The 16,534-nt window shown below is 41.9% G+C and overlaps 1 long non-coding RNA gene across 1 annotated transcript in view; it reads left to right on the forward strand.

Moving 5' to 3' along the window:
* Positions 1 to 16,534, forward strand: part of LOC119864994 — a 20,006-nt gene continuing 3,472 nt past the window's right edge. The window contains exon 1 of the long non-coding RNA XR_005375710.1: positions 1 to 168. This is a non-coding gene — a long non-coding RNA (uncharacterized LOC119864994). The remainder of the gene's footprint in view (positions 169 to 16,534) is intronic.

A 16,534-nucleotide genomic window follows, 5' to 3' on the forward strand; every position in this document is an offset into this window, starting at 1 on the left:
TCACCACCCTGAGATCATGACTTGAGCCAAAATCATGAGTTAGACACTTAAACTGACTGAGCCCCTCAGCAATTATTTATTGAGCACTCCTTTGAACCAGGTGCTTTTCCTGGCACCGATGACGTTGTTCCAGAGCAGGGAGACAGACAAGAAAAGGTCAACATATGGGTAAGTTAAATTTGATTTTATGTGCTATAAAGAAAATAAAGAGGCTGATGTGTTAGAGCATGACCAGAAGGGAGCAGTTACTATCTTTTAGGTGGTCAGGTGATGCTTCCTGAATATTATTAGAAAGAGAGCTATTTGAAGATCTAGGAGGAGTGTTTCTGGGTGGAGCCCTCAGTAGGCTCAAAGTTCTTGAGGCAGGACAGAAAATGTAGCGGGAGGGACACCTGGGTGGCTCAGCAGTTGGGCATCTGCCTTCAGCCCAGGGCGTGATCCTGGAGACCTGGGATCGAGTCCCACATCAGGCTTCCTGCATGGAGCCAGCCTCTCCCTCTGCCTATGTCTCTGCCTCTCTCTCTTTCTCTGTCTCTCATGAATAAATAAAATCTTAAAAAAATAAAAAAGAAAGAAAATGTAGTGAGAGTATGGTGAATAAGAGGTAGGATGATACAAAATGATTTAAGGGTATAGACAGGGGTAGATTGCATAGAGCCTTTTCATGATAATGATCTTGTATTTTATTTTTAAAAGCAAAAGGAGGAATCTAGTGCAGAGTATTAGGTATGAGAGGACATGATCTAATTTGCATTTTGCAAAGATCACTCTGGCTGTTCTATGGTGGACAGGTGGAAGAAAATCCAGAGTAACAGAAGGTACATTTGTTTGGGGCCTTGAAGTAATTCTAGAGGGAGATGATGGAGTTCAGATGAGGGTCCTAACAGCGGGCATGGAGAATTGATGGATTTAGGAAATATTTTGGAGGCAAAGCCAACAGGACTAGCTGATGGGTTGCATGTCAAGTGCGAAGGAAGAGAACAAATCTAAGATGACTCCAAGATTTTACGCTTGAACAACTGAGTCATCATGGTGTCATTAACCAAGATGGGAAATTTGAGGGAGAGACAAGCTGGGGAAGGGGAATCAAGAGTTCTGCCTTGATATGTTGTTGTTATTAAATGAACTGCATGCTATGCCATGACAAACCTCTCTGATAAGTGCTGGGTTCGTGTGTAGCTGAGCTCAAGGCCTACACAGGCTCTTCTCCTTGCCCTGAACCACCAACACCTACTATGTATAACCTACTTCCTTCACTGTACAGCCAGGTGTAAGCTCTGTGGTGAGATTGGTAACGCAAGTGGCAGGGTATACTGAATGCTGGCAAATGACCTCTTCAGTCACCCCCTCACCAGTGACTGTGGCATAGATGTCCTTTAACAGAAGGCTGAGAGGAGGTGCAAAACTCCACTTTCTCAGAAGCCCTTTCCTTCTCTTTGCCACGGTCAATCAGTGACATGGCTGTTTCTTTAGCAGAGGAGATTAGCAGAGTATTAAAGAAGTCCTTTTGGATAAAGGAGCTCTACCCTCTATCCGCATACACCATCACTGCTTTCTAACCTCCAGTGGTGGAAGCAGGGAGGAACAGTGCGGTACCCGCAGTAAAACCACCTAAAACTGGCTAGAACAGAACATTTTCTACAAATCCATGCACACCACTTTTTGGAGCAAAATTCATTCTTTTTCTCTCTCTTTTTTTAAAGATTTTATTTATTTATTCATGAGAGACACAGTGAGAGAGAGAGAGGCAGAGACACAGGCAGAGGGAGAAGCAGGCTCCATGCAGGGAGCATGATGTGGGACTTGATCTTGAGACTCCAGGATCACGCCCTGGGCCGAAGGCAGGCACTAAACCACTGAGCCACCCGAGGATCCCCTTCTTTTTCTCTTTTATGTAGGATTTTCTTCTTTTTTATTGTTGTAATTTCAGCCTTTTTAAGGTATAACTGACCAAAATTCATTCTTGAATTATGTCCAGCTGTTATTAAACTTAATCAATTAGAGATGATAAGAACCACATGACTCCATAGCTCAACTACAATGACTGACACATAAAAATGTTCCAGACCAGACAATTTCACTACTGTCTATCAGATAAATTAAAATCCCAACAGGGAAATCAGAGTCCCAAACAATGAAAGGAAAGAAGTAAGACACATGACAAAAGGGAGAACAGGGATTCCTGGGTGGCTCAGCGGTTTAGTGCCTGCCTTTGGCCCAGGGTGTGATCCTGCAGTCCGGGGATCAAGTCCCATGTCGGGCTCCCTGCATGAGGCCTGCTTCTCATTCTGCCTGTGTCTCTGCCTCTGAGTTTCTCATGAATAAATAAAATCTTTTAAAAAAAGGGATGAACAAGTCACATCCAGTCCTGATGGATGGGGGTAAATGAAGTAGAGATAAGAGGGACCTGTATGACAATATCAACCTCATCTGGGGCTTTGGGATGAAGCAGTAAACTGAGGTACTGTGGGCAAAGCAGCTTTTCCCCTTTCCCCTACTAAGACTTTAAAAGGAAACTGCTGGGATCCCTGGGTGGCGCAGCGGTTTAGCGCCTGCCTTTGGCCCAGGGCGCGATCCTGGAGACCCGGGATCCAATCCCACGTCGGGCCCCCAGTGCATGGAGTCTGCTTCTCCCTCTGCCTATGTCTCTGCCTCTCTCTCTCTCTGTGTGACTATCATAAATAAATAAAAATTAAAAAAAAAAATAAAAGGAAACTGCTCTGCAGCATGGACCTCCTGTGGTCCCCAAAGCATTAAGAGGACAGAATGGCATAGTCAGGAGGAAGTGTCCCTTGATCCCTTATATGGTATGGCTACTGAACAGAGACCCTTTTGGCTCCATGGACTACTCAGCAGAGAATCACTGGAGGCTGCAGAACCAAATGGTTGCCGAGAGGCCAAGTTGACAGGGAAGGGCACAAGGGTCTGACAGCAGAGAGAGACAAGACCACCAATTCATCAGCTTTAGAAGCAAATGTTGGCAGAATCCCTAGGGCCAGCCATACCCAGAAGATTCCAGCTCGGGCACACCCAAGAACCAGTATTAAGCCAGGGGATCCCTTCCTTCTGATATCGAAATGCCATATACATCCTCCCATCTATACCCAGAGGCCACTCTGGAGAGGAGCAAAGGTAGAATGCTCAGAATTTTCTGAGCGTCTATTTCAAAAAGAGTAAATGAAACCTGAAGAGACTGAATTTATTTCTAGACTCTACTATCCGGTGGAGTGGAGGGGGGAGTGAGACTTGGGAGGAAAATCAGAACAGTAATTGAGAAAGGAGCTAAATTGTATTTGCGTAAGGAAATCTGTGATCCTGCTCTGTATTACTGTATGCACTAATAACCCAAAGGCCAAAAATCTCCTTGATTTCTGTAACTCATTTACTTTTGTAGCTTTTCAGTCTAATTTAAAATCCTCATTCAGGGCAGCCCAGGTGGCTCAGTGGTTTAGCACCACCTTCAGCCCAGGGCCTGATCCTGGAGACCCCGGATCGAGTCCCACATAGGGCTCCCTAAATGGAGCCTGCTTCTCCCTCTGCCTGTGTCTCTGCCTCTGTGTGTGTGTCTTTCATGAATAAATAAAATCTTAAAAAATAAAATCCTCATTCAGAAATAGGATATATAGGGGGAAATGTCTGAAATAGAAAGAATAGTTGCTAGTTTCACCCATTAATGCCTAAGAAGCTCTGGTATCTAAAAGATAGGGACTGTTACTATTGTTTTACAGATTCAGTAAATTAGCCAAGGTCATGAAATCAGAAAATGGTGGAGCCAGTTTTTGAATCCAGACATTTGTCCCCAGAATCTATTCTCCTTACAGCTTTCTCTTTCCTCTTCCATACCAAATGTTGAGGATATAGTGGAAAACAAGCATTCTCATGCACTGTTGGTAGATGGCTATCCTGGTGTAGTTATTCTGGGGAGCAATCTGGCAGCACTTGGTGAAATTAATTAAATATCCTATGTTCTGCTCCCAGGTTTATGTATTAGTGGGTCACATACAAAATGAGTTGGCATGTGCTCTCCTACTCTACTTTCTAAAAGAATTTGTGTTGGATTAACATTTCTCTCTTCCTTAAATGATTGACAGAATTTGCCAGTAAAACCATCTGGGCCTGGAATTTTTAGTTTTGTTTTTGTAGGGGAAGTCTTAAATTACAAATTCAATTTATTTAATAGATTGAAGGCTAGTAGGTTTTTTACTCCTGAATTTTGAGAGTTCTTTATATATTCTAGCTACTAATCCTTTGTCAGATATGTAGTTTGCAAATATGGCCTCCTAGTCTAAAGCATTCTCTTAATCAGATCTTTCAGAGCAAAAGTTCTTAGCTTGGATGAAGTCCAATTTATCAGTTTTCTTTCATGGATCATGCTTTGATGTCATGTTTAAAACTTTGTCTCACTATAAATAGTAAAGATTTTTCTCCTGTGTTTCTTTTCTAAAGTTCTTTTATGGTCTTGTACTTTACATTTAAGCCAATGATCTATTTTGAGTTAATTTTTATCTAAGGTGTGAAACTAGGTCAAGGTTTATTTTTTGCGTAAGGATGTCCAATTCTCCAGCTCCATTTGTTTTTCAGGCTTTCTCACACCCAATTGCTTTTGCGCCTTTGTCAAAAATCAGCTTGGCATAGTTGTGTTAGTCTATTTCTGAGTTTTCTATTCTGTTCTACTGATTTATATACCTAGCCCACCTTCCACCAATACCACACTTTTTTTTTTTAAAACGATTTTATTTATTTATTCATGAGACACACACACACACACACACACACAGAGAGAGAGGCAGAGACAGAAGCAGGCTCCATGCAGGGAGCCCAACGTGGGACTAGATCCCGGGTCTCCAGGATCACGCCCTGGGCTGAAGGCGGCGCTAAACCGCTGAGCCACCCGGGCTGCCCAATACTACAGTCTTGATTATTGTAGTTATATAGTAAGTCTTGAAACTGGGTAGGTTCATTCCTCCTACTTTAAGTTTACTGTTTAGCTTCTGAATGTTTGGAGATTTTTCTGCTACTGATTTCTAGTTTGACTTTGTTATGGCTAGAAAACACACTCTATATGATTTCAGTTCTTCTAAATTTTTCAAAATTTATTTTATGGCCCAAGATAGAACTTTTCTTCATATATGTTCCATGAGTACTTGAAGATAATTTCCTTGGGTATTCTAATTTCCTTGGATATTCTATAAATGTCAATTAGACCCTATTGGTTGAAGATGTTGTTGAGTCCTTTTTTTTTTTTATAATAAATTTATTTTTTATTGGTGTTCAATTTGCCAACATACAGAATAACACCCAGTGCTCTGTAGACTTGTTGATTTTCTGTCTTAGTTGTTTGAGAGGGGTGTTGAAGTCTCCAACTGCAATTGAGGTTTGGTTTTATTTCTCCTTTCTGTTACATCAGTTTTACTTCACATATTTTGCACAAGGTTGTTATATACACATGTAAGACTGTTATGTCTTCTTGCTGCATTTTTTTTTTTAAGATTTTATTTATTTATTCATGAGAGTCACAGAAAGAGAGAAGCAGGCTTCATGCAGGGAGCCCGATGCAAGACTTGATCCTGGGACTTCAGGAGCACACCTGGGCCGAAGGCTGGTGCTAAACCGCTGAGCCACCCAGGGATCCCTGCATTCTTTTATCAATATATAATGTCCCTCTCTGTCTTTGTCAAATTCCCCTTTGAAGTCTACCTTATTTGATATTAGTATCACCACTCCTGCTTTAATTTTTGCAAGATAAATCGTTTTCATCCTCTTTTAATTTGCCTGTACTGTTATATTTAAAGTGAGTTTGTCACAAAGTATAGTTGAGTCATTTTTTTTTTTTTTTTTTTACCACACTGCCCATCTCTGCTGTTTAATTGGTGTATTCAGTTCATTAATATATAACGTAATTATTGATGTTACGGAGTAAAGTTGCCACTTTTTTTTCAGATTGCTTCTGTTTTTGTTTTTGTTTTTTTTTGCCTGTTTTCTTTTATATGGCTTCCATGGGTTCACTGGGTACTTTTTAGAGTTCCATTTTGCACGATCTATAGGGATTTTGAGCTTGTATCTTTGTATAACTTCTCAGTTGTTGCTGTACGTATTGCAATTTAAATGTGTTACTTGACATGGTCTACTGGTGTTGTGATTTTACCAGTTCAAGTGAAGTATTGAAACTTTACCTCCCTTTATACTTTCCTGTTTATAATTATCTTAAATATTTCTCCCACATATGAACATTAGTTCTCCCACATTACAGCACCAGACAGCATCATAATTTTTGCTTCTACCATTACAAAAAAATTCAGAGAACTCAAGAGAAGGAAAGCTAGTTCAACTGGCACATATTTACCATGATCTTTCATCTTTCTCGATGTTCCCAGATTTCTTCTTTTATCATTTCCTTTCTGTTCAAGTAACTTCTTTTAACCATTCTTTTAGGGTAGGTCTGCTGGTGACAAATTCTCATTTTCCTTCCTCTGAGAATGTCCATATTTCTCCTTCATTCCGTAAGAATATTTTTACTGGGTATATTGAGTTAATGGTTCTTTTCTTTCAACCTGAAAAATATACTACTCCCTATAGCTTCCATGGTTAATGAGAAATCTACTGTTATTCAAACTGTTTTCCCCCTTTAGATGTCACTTGCAATATCTTGATTTTTTTAAATTTAGTTTTCAGAAGTTTAATTATGATATGTTTGATAACTGGTTTTTTTTTCATGTTTATCCTGTTTGGGGTTCACTCTGTCTCGCCAATTTTTGGGGAGTTTTCAGCTATTTTTCATCAAGTACTTTCTTAGCTCCTTCTAGGATTTTGATGACACAATGTTGGATCTTTTGTTATCATCCCACAATTTCCTGAGGCCCTGTCCATTTCTTTCAGTCTATTTTCTGTGTTACTCAAACTGAGTTATTTGTATTATCTTTTCCTTCCTCTCTTTTAGTTATTTATACTTTTCAGTTCTAGAATTTCCATTTGGTTCCTTTTCGTAGTTTCTGTCTCTGGCAAGGTTCCCCATCTGTATATTTACTGAGGCCATACTTTCCTTTAGTTTCTTATACGTATTTTCCTGTCATTGTTTGAACACACTAATAACAGCTACTTTGAAGTATTTGACAGCTAAATCCAGTATCTGAGCTCCCTAGAGTCAATTTCTATCAAGTGTCTTTTACTCTGAGTATAAATTACTGTTTATAATTTCATGCTTTTATAACAGGGTTATAATTTCTTGTTTATTTGTATGCCTGGTAATTTTGGTTGAAAGCTGGTTGTTGTGGATAATATGTTGTAGTAAGTTTTCCTTCTGTCATATTCTGAAGATGTGTTGTTGGTGTTCTAGCAGGCATTTTGGGGTGAGGGTGGGCTTAAATTGCAAATATTTTATTTCCTGTGTTATGCAACAGCAGATATTTGTTTATTTCTTCCAGCTTCTAGCAACAGCTTGCCTTTTTTTTTTTTTTTTTTTTTTTTTAAGAGCCTGGTCTCAGGGCATCTCTGCATTTTACAGAGTTTAGTCACTGGCCAAGGATCTGAGCAGATTTTGGCTCAGATTTTGGGGCTCACCTCTTCTACAGTGCTTTTGCTTCTGGGGTTTTCTTTTTAAATTTCCAGCTGCTTTCCATTACCAAACCCGTCCCCTGACACTTCCTTCAGTTGCCACCTAAGCTGGACATGAATTGAGGAAGGCACTGTCAAAAAAGCAGCAAAATGGGACACCTGGGTGGCTCAGTGGCTGAACGTCTGCCTTTGGCTCAGAGCATGATCCTGGAGTCCTGGGATCGAGTCCCATATCGGGCTTCCTGCATGGAGCCTGCTTCTCCCTCTGCCTATGTCTCTGCCTCTCTCATAAATAAATAAATAAAATCTTAAAAAAAAAAAAAAGCAGCAAATTTGCACATCTCAGCCAGTGCACTTCTGTCATTCAAAGGCAGATTCTTCACTGGACTGTCAGCTTTATTTGCTAGGCCCACCGAGTCTCCTCTGTGCATGAGTATACTTTAGCAGTCATGCAAAGATTTGGGCAGTTCGTGTTAGTATTTTGGTTTCACACCTCATGCCACTTCCAGGATTTCTGCTCTTAAATTTCCAGCTGCTTTACCATCCTGAACTATGTCTTCTGCTATTCTGGGCCAGTGAGGCTGTGGTTTTCTGCCTTTAGAACTGGTGGATAGGGTGGGGCTGGGAAGGACCTTCAGGCAAAGACCACAAAATCATAATTTTTATCCATTGCAGTTGAAGTCTTTTAAAGGTAAATTCTCCTCTAGTTTTTGCCTGCTTTTGTTTACTTTTAGGTGTCTTCAAATAATTGCCTTTTGGTTTACATTTTAGTTAGATTTTTATTGTTAATTTTGTTATATTTTATAGGGGAATAAATGGCCTCACAAATTGACTTAAAATCTGGAAACAACACCCTCACATATATTTTTAAGAGAATATTTATTTATTTATTTATTTATTTATTTATTTATTTATATTTATTTTTTTAAAGATTTCTTATTTATTTATTCATAGAAACAGAGAGAATGAGAGGCAGAGACACAGGCAGAGGTAGAAGCAGGCTCCATGCAGAGAGCCCGACGTGGGACGCGATCCAGGGTCTCCAGGATCACGCCCTGGGCTGCGGGCGGCACTAAACCACCGCACCACTGGGGCTGCCCTAAGAGAACATTTATAAGAAAATTCTTTACTTAGTTTTTTGTGGTGACAAAGATTTATATAATCTAAATTCCTTAACTAGGAGAATGGATATGTTCAATGTTCTAAATAGGCACTCTGGGTGGCTCGATCAGTTAAGAGTCTTCAGCACATGTCACGATCCTGGGGTTCTGGGATGGAGCCCCACATCAGACTCCCTGCTCATTGGGGAACCTACATTTTCCTCTGCCTCTCCCCTCTGCTGATGCTTTCTTATTCTGTCTCAAATAAATAAATAAATGGAAACTCTAGAAAACTAAAGACATTGGAGGCAAGTAAGTCTTAGATCCTAGGGGTACAGTATTGAATAAAATAGATCAAGTCCCTGTTGTCTTGGAATTTATATTTTGGTGTGGAGAAATACACAATAATCATATAAACAAAAATGCAATTGGAAAGGTGATAAGTTCCTTGAAGAAAAATTAAGCATGGATGGCAGTAGAGAGGAGGGGACTACAAAAATTGACGTGAAAAGAGACCTGAATGAAGTGCATAAGTGAGTCATGTAGATATCATGGAAATAACAATCTACATAGATGGAATAATAAGTACAGTGAGCTGCAGCAGGGGTATGCCTAGACTTTTCAATAAATAGCATGGACCATGTAGCTGAAAAAAACATGAGTAAAAGGAGTGAATGTTAGATAACTGGAATCCAGAAAATACAGAACCTTTTAGGTCACTGTAAGAAATCTAGATTATGCTATGAGAGAGATGGGAGGCCAATAGAGCATTTGAAGAAAAAGAAACATGAGTTAAAAGTACACATAGCAACAGGTATAGCACTCAAAAGCACTGTGTTGAGAAAAGGAAGATTTGTAGGAAAATATTTATGTTCATTCGTGAGCACAGCTGCAAAAGTCCTATGCAAAATATTACCAAATTGATTTCAGCAATATATGAAAAAGGATAATAATCAACTAAAGTGATTATATTCTAAAAATTCAAGGTTGATTATACATATGGAAGTGAATCTATTACTTGCTACACTGACAGAACTTTTTTTTTTCAAGATGTTATTTATTCATGAGAGACACAGAAAGAGAGAGGCAGAAACACAGGCAGACGGAGAAGCAGGCTCCATGCAGGATGCCTGATGTGGGACTTGATCTTGGAACTCTGGGATCACTCCCTGAGTCAAAGGCAGACGCTCAACCACTGAGCCACCCAGGTGTCCCAACAGAACTTTTTAAAAAATATTTTTATTTGAGAGAGAGAGAGAGAGAGCATGTACGCACAAGCGCAGGAAAGGGAGAGAGAGAGAGGGAGAGTCTCAAGATGCAGGGCTCAATCTCACAACCCTGAGATCGCAACCTGAGCCAAAACCAAGAGTCAGATGCTCAAGAGACTGCACCACCCAGACATGCCTACACTGACAGAACTCTTAAAAATATATATGATCATCTCAATTCAAAGCATTTGACAAAATTTGAAATCCAATTCACGATAAAAGTAATAGCAAACAGAAAGGTACCTCATTAATCTGACGACCATTAATCAGAGCCTTGCTGCAAATATCATACCCAATGATGAAATACTAAGCACTATTTTTTCAAGCTTGAGAATGAGACAAGGACTTTCACCAACATCACTTCTCTTGAACACAAAGATCTGGCCGGGTGTTCAAAGCAGCCACCTGGGTGGCTCAGTGGCTGAGCTTTCAAGGTCATGTGTGCAAATGCATTAAGTTGGCCATTGTGGATACAACCGCTACCATCTAACTGGCTAGGTTCAATCCTGTGGCCATACTAAGGGGTCAGGGAAGCTGGGAAAGAGTCCAGCTGATTTCCCAGGAAGGAGAAAATGGGTGTGAGGAGCAGCTGGTGAGTCTCTTCCACAACATATATATATACCCAAACCATACGTGTGGCCAAAGATTCATATATATCTAGGGACACACAACAACATGTTGTGGGGGTGATGAACAGAAGAGCAAGAATCAGGAATAAAGGAAACAAAGAACAAGAGGGAGCTTTCGTGGGCCAATCCTAAAACAGGGCCATAAATGTAGGAGGCTTAACTCAATTCTTAACATCAATCTATGCAGCAATAAAGAAAAAGTCCAGCAGCCATGCTAACGAGACTGACTCTGACGTGTGACCTTAGTTTTTATAGCTATCCATCCTCTCTTGGTCCAGGTGTTTTCTAAGCCTCACTGCTTGGACTTCTCATAAGTTTTGTGAATTACTTATTGACATCTTTCCAGTACCTTCACTTCTTAACCACACTTTGTTATAGCAAAACTCAAAGTGTCACAGAGTAGATGGTATTTTACCTGTTGAACCTCCATCCCATGTGGAGCTCCAGCCATTACAGTAGGCATCCTTACTTCATCCTTGGTGTTAGTGGGAATGCAGCTGCAGAAAGCCAAACATCTAGGTAAACCTGCTTTCCAGTAGCAACAGCCAAGCACAGGAAGAGGACCCTTGCCTCCCAAATCTCATGACTGAATCTAATTGATGTAACAGTTTTTACTGAGGATCCTAGCTCCAAGGATTTTAATTTCTCCAGGTGGCAAAGAATTTGAAGCAACCAGGTAAATGGATATATTTACTATGGTGGATGTATACCCTGGAACACTGCATGGCTGACAGAAGCAACAAAGTACCTGTATAAGTAGCTACACAGATGATATCCCTTATTTACCTATTTGGGCTCCTAGCCACCAGACTATCTCCCTCTGCAGCACAACCTCCCACTCCACCCTACTCCCCACCCCCTTACACACACTCCGGTTGTCTTGCTGCAGCAGAGATTCTGCAAACTCTATTTCCCAGAATCTACTGCCAGCTGGTTCCATCAGATCCTTCCTATCAATGGGACTTCCTAAAGGGAAACTCAAAATGAAAGACAGCAGGAAGGCCCTTCATTCCTGTTCTCCAGCTGCTGTCACACTACTTCAGCTGCAGGCAACTGTCTCCAGCTACTAGCTGCTTCTGCATTTAGCAGCACCTTTGCCTCCCTTGTTATAGAGATTTTAGCAGTAGACAGGCAGTCATGCCCTTGCTCAGAAGTCTAAGCCCTAGGTACGAGGAAGAAGCTTCCCCTACAGAGCTCCAAGAACCAGTCAAAAGGGGCTCATTCTCTGAGCAACTAGTTTCCGGTGATTATATCACTTCTTCCTGTTTGTTTTCCCAGGACTTGGGATGTTCTGATTTCTCCAGTTACTAATTTTTGAATTACATCAGCAACTTCTTCCTATTCTTCCAGCCTTCTAACATATGCAATTAATTCTCTGAGTTAAATGCTGTCACTTAAGTACTTAGTGTGGTTTGCATTTTCCTGACAGGGCCCTGATATGTGAATGGATATTAAAAACACAGCTGAGTGAGGGAGAGGGATGGCAAAGTAAAAATAAATTGTCAGTAACACTCTATATAAAAGCACATGCACACAAACAGCTCACATTCTCTAAGAATATGAACATAAGAAAGAGGATGTTAGGGATCCCTGGGTGGCGCAGCGGTTTGGCGCCTGCCTTTGGCCCAGGGCACGATCCTGGAGACCCGGGATCGAATCCCACGTCGGGCTCCCGGTACATGGAGCCTGCTTTTCCCTCTGCCTGTGTCTCTGCCTCTCTCTCTCTCTGTGTGTGTGTGACTATCATAGATAAATAAAAAAAAAAAAAAAAAAAAAAAAAAGAAAGAAAGAGGATGTTAAATGAGTTTTTCAGTTGTAGAAGATCTTTGGAAAATACACCAAAACTGAACACAATAGGTAACAGGTACTGACACATTCTAAATAAAGATGCTGGATATATCCAAAGAGAATTTACTCTAAGATAATAAAGCTGATCCAGAGACTCTCAACTCAACTTTCTACTATATAAGAAGGGGGAAATGAAAGATGCATTGATGGAAATTTTTAAGAAGAGAACTTTTCCTCCTTGCAAGGCAAAGGAGCAGTGCTGTTCCCTCCATCCTAAACCAAGTAAGGAAGGCTCCAACAGAACCATTTATAGTCCTTTTGTGTTCCCACAAGGGACAGGCTTTATATTCACTCAGATTACATTCTCTAGCTAGAGGCTTGCCACACTCAGGAATGGTAAGAGAGCCATCTCCATACGACCACTGAGGTGGAGCCTGGTGCAGAGGCTTCTTAGGAGAATAGAACCTGAATTACTTATGAGGGTTTGGAGTCATGTGATATACAAGTTGGTGCTTATTTCTCACATGGAGAAGTCCATTGGGTTTGCTGGGGCAAGCAAGGGGAGAGGAATCAGCTGCTGGCTGTCCTGCACTTTCAGTGTTTGGTGGGACAAAAACATGCATGGGTTTCTGGTGGGCTTCATAAAAGGGAACCAGTCTTGAGGTGTTTGTTGGGACCTCTCCCAGAAGGGCTGCCCAGGGGAAGTGCAGGCTGTGTATCATAAAGAGAGAAGCAAAGCCAGTCAGTGCACAAGTCCCCATGGGGCCTCCAGAGAGAGCCAATACCCCACATGAGAGCCAATATTTAAATGTCTTGGTAGAGCACACTGATGGAGTTTAGCTTTTTCTCCTCCAATGTGCCCTCCTCACCCCAATCCTAAGTAACAGAGAAGGTAAAGAAGGAATGAAAGAAACAATGTGTCCCCCATCCCACTGAGCTGGAGGAAGAATAGCTTTGAATTTGATAGGTTGCTGACAGGTCACTGAGGTATGGGAAAGGGTAGGGGAGACAAACATATTTAAAATGTTAATATTTTAGATTGGCCTCAGTTATGTTGTAGGGAATAATGGAAGAGGGATGCCTGGGTGGCTCAGCAGTTGAGCAAATGCCTTCGGGTCAGGGCATGATCCTGGGGTCCTGGGATCGAGTCCCACATTGGGCTCCCCACAGGGAGTCTGCTTCTCCCTCTGCCTATGTCTCTCATGAATAAATAAAATCTTAAAAAAAAAATAATGGAACATATTTACAGCAGGGTATTAACAATGCAGAAGGACCCTTGAAGTAAGGCCAAAAAGGTAGGGGCTGTGGTAATCAGCAAGACTCCAAAAAGAAAAACAGTTAAGTAGGGCATCCCTGCTTAATCAAGAACACATCCATCATCTTGCGACCATCAGAATCAAGAGACCAAGGAATAACAAACAGCCTAACGGTTAACATCCTTGAGTTCCTAAACCAACACGAACAGCCCCTACCTTCAGGTTTCTAATTACACTAGAAAAAAAATCTAATGTGTTTAGGACATTCTTCAATGAGTATTTTCTTCTGATCACAATCAAAACACAACTGATAAAATGAGTATTTCAACTTCCTCATGTGATTGTTTTTCTCTCCATTAAAAGTTATAGAACAGGCAGGAGTGTTGACTGGCACCTGGTAAAAATCTACGTTTGAAGCACCCTGAAGGAAACAGAAAGGGTTTTGTGATCTAGAGTGAGGTCAACAGGATGCCCAGAAAAGATATATTAACCAGGTATATAATGCTGGTTTCTTTCTTTCTTTTCTTTTCTTTTTTTTTTTTTTTAGATTTTATTTTATTTAATCATGAGAGATACAGAGCAGGAGAGAGAGGCAGAGACACAGGCAGAGGGAGAAGCAGGCTCCATGCAGGGAGCCTGATGTGGAACTCGATCCCGGATCTCCAGGATCACGCCCTGGGCTGTAGGCGGCGCTAAACCACTGCGCCACCCGGGCTGCCCTGTAATGCTAGTTTCTGTAACCTTCCTAAAGCTCAGGAACTTAATGTAATAGATGTTTATTTTTGTTTAAAGTCCGGTGTGGATGTTCTTGGTCAAAGAGCTTTCCTCTAAGCAGTGACTCAGACTCTATGTTCTAGGTCTTCAAAACATGTGCTTCAAGGTTACTGAGGAAGGCAAGAGTAGGTGGAAGAATGTGGAGAAGGCTGATCCACTCTTTAATTGTCTTGGTCTGGTAGTAAAACATCATTTCTACTTACTTTCCAGTGGTGAGGCCTATTCACATAGGAGCTGGGAAATGGAATTTAACTGTGTGTCCATGAGATGGACATTTTTTTTTTAAGATTTTATTTATTTATTCATGAGAGACACACACAGAGAGAGAGAGGCAGAGACACAGGCAAGCGAGAAGCAGGCTCCATGCAGGGAGCCCGACGCAGGACTTGATCCTGGGTCTCCAGGATCACACCTCGGGCCAAAGGCGGCGCCAAACCGCTGAGCCACCGGGGCTGCCTGAAATGAACATTTTGGTAAGCATCTAGCCAGTTTCTTCTACAGAAGAAACAGGGATATTGATGTGAAGACCTGGAAGATGAAAATGAGCTCATCATAAAAAAAGTATTGTAGGAAGATGAACCAGCATGTCTGAAAACCCAGCAGAACAGGTTGGGATGTGTAAGGAATGACAAGAAAGCCCATGTGGCTGGAGCCTCATGAAGAAGGAGTGTGTTAAGATGCATTTGGGAGAGCGAGGCCTGGGGCAAGATCACAGAGGGCCTGGGAACGGGTCTGTCTTTTGTCTCAAAGCACTGAGAACCCATTGAAAGATTTTAAAAAGAGAAATGACATATCTGATTTACATTTTAAAAACATCACTTGGCTGTGTAGAAATGAATCGCTTTGGGGGTAGAAGTGGAAATAGTTAAACCAGTAAGGCAGTTGCTACAGTGGTTGACCGTCCTAGAACCAGGTGGCCATCCTAGAACAAGGTGGCTGGTCTGAGAAATCACCTGGGAAGGAGGATGACCTGTGGATACAAAGCTCTAATTGCAGGTCTCCGCCTGTGAAAAGCTGTAAAGGGCTTTGTGCAAATATGTAAATGGCTGAGTGTTTGGAGCTGAGCTGTGTCTCTGCCAAGACCATGTTGTTTCCTTTGGAACTATGTTCCCATACGGCTGTGTTACAGGAACAAAGGCTGGAGCACACCAAACACTGCAGCAGCAAGAGACCTCTCAAAGCGCGCTGAATAAGCACAAGGCACAGGCTGCCATCCAAACCCAACCGGATTCTTGTCTCTCACTAACCCTGCAGGCTTTTTTCATTTGGGGGCACTCTTCCCCTGCTGTGGAGAGAAACTGCAGCAAGCCTGGGACGTTTCAGCTCATTCTTAGTTAATAGTCCTAAGCAACCACAAGCAATTAGAATAACCCTACGTAACAGTAAATAATCTGTACTTACTGTAGCTCTAATTACTTCCCCTCCCAGCCCTGCCCCACTTAAGTCTAGTCTCCAGGAGCCTGAGCTGGGGAGGGGAAGAATAATCTGAGTGCTCTTTGTTCTTCTTACCTCCAAACTACCTAACAGCTGCTGACTGCTCTGGGCCCAGCTGCATAGGAGTAAGGGGGTAAGAGTGGACAGAAGGTTCTTGCTAGACTGGATGGTTTTGTGCCCTATGGGCCTGGCAGATACTTAAAGGGGATATCCCTGCTGTCCCCTTGACCCTGGTAGAGGCAGCATTAGTGTGTGGTCTCTTGCAACTCCCTCCTCAGCCCACATGGCACATTCCTAGCTTCTTTGTGCTAAGGTCTCCTTGCTTCCTCAAATGGTCCTACTGGACAGGACCCAAGACCACCTCATGCTTCCCTCTCTCCTGCAAGATGCACAGGATACGTGACACCTGCATCACTTGCCACAGCCAATTCTGTGAATGCAGGTCTATGCAAAAGCAGCAGCACTCCCCCAGCTCCACCACTGAAACAGTTAGTGAGCCTCTGCTTGCCCTCTACATTCCCAGGGCAGGAGTCAGACTCCAGCCTCATCATTCCTCAGCTGTAGGAATAAATACTTCAAGCTTCCTGAATGGTCCCAGTGGAGTCCGCAGTTAGGTTTGAGGTGAAGGGGGTGGGTCCCCACAGTCCAGCTGTGCCGTCTCACAACAGCAGGCTCTCTACAAAGCCATCCTGCACAGCCTCTTCCCATGCATCCTCTTTCTGACCTTGAACCTC

Source organism: Canis lupus, chromosome 21 (assembly GCF_011100685.1).
Source record: "Canis lupus familiaris isolate Mischka breed German Shepherd chromosome 21, alternate assembly UU_Cfam_GSD_1.0, whole genome shotgun sequence".
NCBI lineage: Eukaryota > Metazoa > Chordata > Mammalia > Carnivora > Canidae > Canis > Canis lupus.